This window comes from Mesitornis unicolor, unplaced genomic scaffold (assembly GCF_000695765.1).
Source record: "Mesitornis unicolor isolate BGI_N332 unplaced genomic scaffold, ASM69576v1 scaffold12264, whole genome shotgun sequence".
NCBI classification, from domain to species: Eukaryota; Metazoa; Chordata; class Aves; order Mesitornithiformes; family Mesitornithidae; genus Mesitornis; species Mesitornis unicolor.
The window spans coordinates 42,710-45,408 of record NW_010178091.1 but is presented as its reverse complement, the minus strand read 5'-3'; positions in this window follow the sequence as shown (position 1 = coordinate 45,408).

The window sequence follows — 2,699 nt, the reverse complement described above, 5'->3', positions numbered from 1 at the left end:
TAAGGCACCAGTGAGAAGAATACCAGATTATCTTCTCTGTTGGGCAAGTAATACCTCATTTAAAGGTGGTTTTGTTTAACTCTGAAATGGCAAATGCCCACAGATGAAGCTTTAATAGTTCACATACAACAATAATAAGGAATGTGGTGAAGCGTTAGGGTTATTTCTCAGACAAAACTACAAGTAGAAAGTTGTTTAATTCTGCTTGTAAAATAAATAACAAAGGTGGAACAGCAGCATAGAGCAGAGAGTGAGTGGGATGAAGATCCCATTTTGTGTGCCTCTCAAGTAATAAAATACTCGCCTGTCCTAGATGTCTTAATCTATGATATATGTATCTTCTACGAAAAATCTTCTGACAAAATTTCCCATTCATAGTTTTATATGTACTTTGTAATTGTGCTTATTGACAGAGTAAGGATGATAGTTCTGACTGGACTAATGCAGTAATCTTGCTTTAAAAATATCTATCAATCAAAAGTAGTAATTGAAAAAAGATGTCTGTGTTCCAGTGTTTTCCTTGTCTCTGTTTTTTAGTAAATAAGATCTAATAGATGCTGTGCATCCTGCTGTCTTTACTTGAAAGTAGTTAAGTTTGACTCCCACGTGCTTATCTCATGAACTTACTCCTGATTTGAGTTTGCTCTTGAACTCTGTGACTGGCTGACCTGGGCTGCTTAATAGAAGTCTGGAATATTTTAGAGAACAGCATATGTACTGAAATGTGTTCCACCTGTCTTAAGTATTTAATCAAATACAACAACAAGACTTAAATGCTGAGTCCTGCCCTTGGGTCACAACCACCCTTGAAACTCTCCAGGCTTGGGGAAGAGTGGAGTAAAGGGACCTAGGGATGCTGGTTGATAGCCAGCTGAGCATGAGCCAGCAGTATGCCCAGGTGGCCAAGAAGGCCAATGGCATCCTGGCTTGTATTAGAAATAGGGTGGCCAGCAGGATCAGGGAAATGGTGATCCCCTTGTACTCAGCACTGGTGAGCCTGCACCTTGAATACTGTGTTCAGTTTTGGGCCTCTCACTGCAAGAAGGACATTGAGGTGCTGGATTGTGTTCAAAGAGCAGCAATAAAGCTGGTGAGGTGTCTGGAGCACAAGTCTTGTGAGGAGCAGCTGAAGGAACTGGGGCTCTTTAGCCTGGAGAAAAGGAGACTCAGAGGAGACCTTATTGCTCTCTACAACTACTTAAAAGGAGGTTGTAGTGAGGTGGGTGTTGGTCTCTTCTCCCAAGTAACAATTAATAGGACAAGAGGAAACAGCCTCAAGTTGTTCCAAGGGAGATTTAGGTTGGATATTAGGAAAAAATTCCTCACTGAAAAGGTTATCGAGCATTGGAACAGGCTGCCCAGGGAAGTGCTGGAGTCAGCATCCCTGGAGGTATTTAAAAGATCTGTAGATGTGGCACTTAGGTACATGATGATGTTAGAGGTCTTTTCCAACCTTAATGATTCTGTGATTCTGTGTAGTTTAGGGGTTGAGTTGGCAGTGTTAGGGTAAGAGTAGGACTCAATGATCTTAAAGGTCTTTTCTAACCTGAATGATTCTTAATTCTATGAAATCAGTGAATCACTTTAGAATGATTTTGATCTGGTAAGTTAAGAAGCTGTGGAGATTTAAAAATATTTTATCCCTTACATTTCATGACATCACCTTTTTCTAACATGCAGTATCTTTCCAATGTGGAACTGGTTGTATGCAATCCCCAGGTCAGTGTGAAGTGACAGCTCAACTTCAAGTTAAAGGGCAAGATCCTTAACAGTACCAAAAAATGTTCTTTAGTGACCCAAATTCTTAATGATTTCAACAGAAACACCACTCAGAAAGTGATCAGAGAAGATTTTATTTCAAATATAATAAAGGTGGATTTGCTTTGAAAACACAGTAATCCATCAGTAGTGTTTTTTTCACTGGTGAAATGTGAAGTGTTAGTAATCCAGACATGTGGACCCATGTTCCTTCTCAGTCATTGCCGTTATGTTACTTCAGCCATTACTGAAGAAGGCAACTTGCAACTAATTCCAAAGCAGATCTTTAACAATTAGTGCTGTGCACACTCACTCTATCACAAGATATTTTATGCTTCCCATTTATCTTATTAGTTTTTCTTTCATTCCAAGTACATTAGTTGCTATGGAAATGATAGAACTAATATAAGCATTGCTGGCGGGAATCATGGTTTCAGAAATAAATTGATTTCTTGTGACTCATTAGAGTTAGTCCAGAATCAGATGAAGCACAGAATCCAGAAAGGGAGGAGCTCTGGAAATGAGAACAATTATTTGTTCTCTATCCTTGCATGTTCCCTTCTCTTCTACTTGCATTGCAGTTTTACTGAGAATTATGGTAGCAGTGGTCAAGTAATTTCCAACTCTGTGTGTCCAGAAGTTTGGTTTTTTAGACTAGTGAAATCTCAGATTTATTTATTTATTTATTTATTTAATTAAATACCTTATGTGTTAAAAGAACTTGATCTTTGCTAAAATGATTGATCCATTAGAAAGCAAAACCCTCTATGATGTGGTAAATTGGCCTCTTCCACCTAAGGGCATCAAAAACCCCCAACATAAGGTATGATTTGACCAAATCTTTCTTGTTCATAGGTATTGATCTTATTGTTGAAAGAGAAGGGGTGGGAGAAATTTGGTGTTACTTGCAGCACTTTTCAGTAAGATGAGGCCTTAGAGCC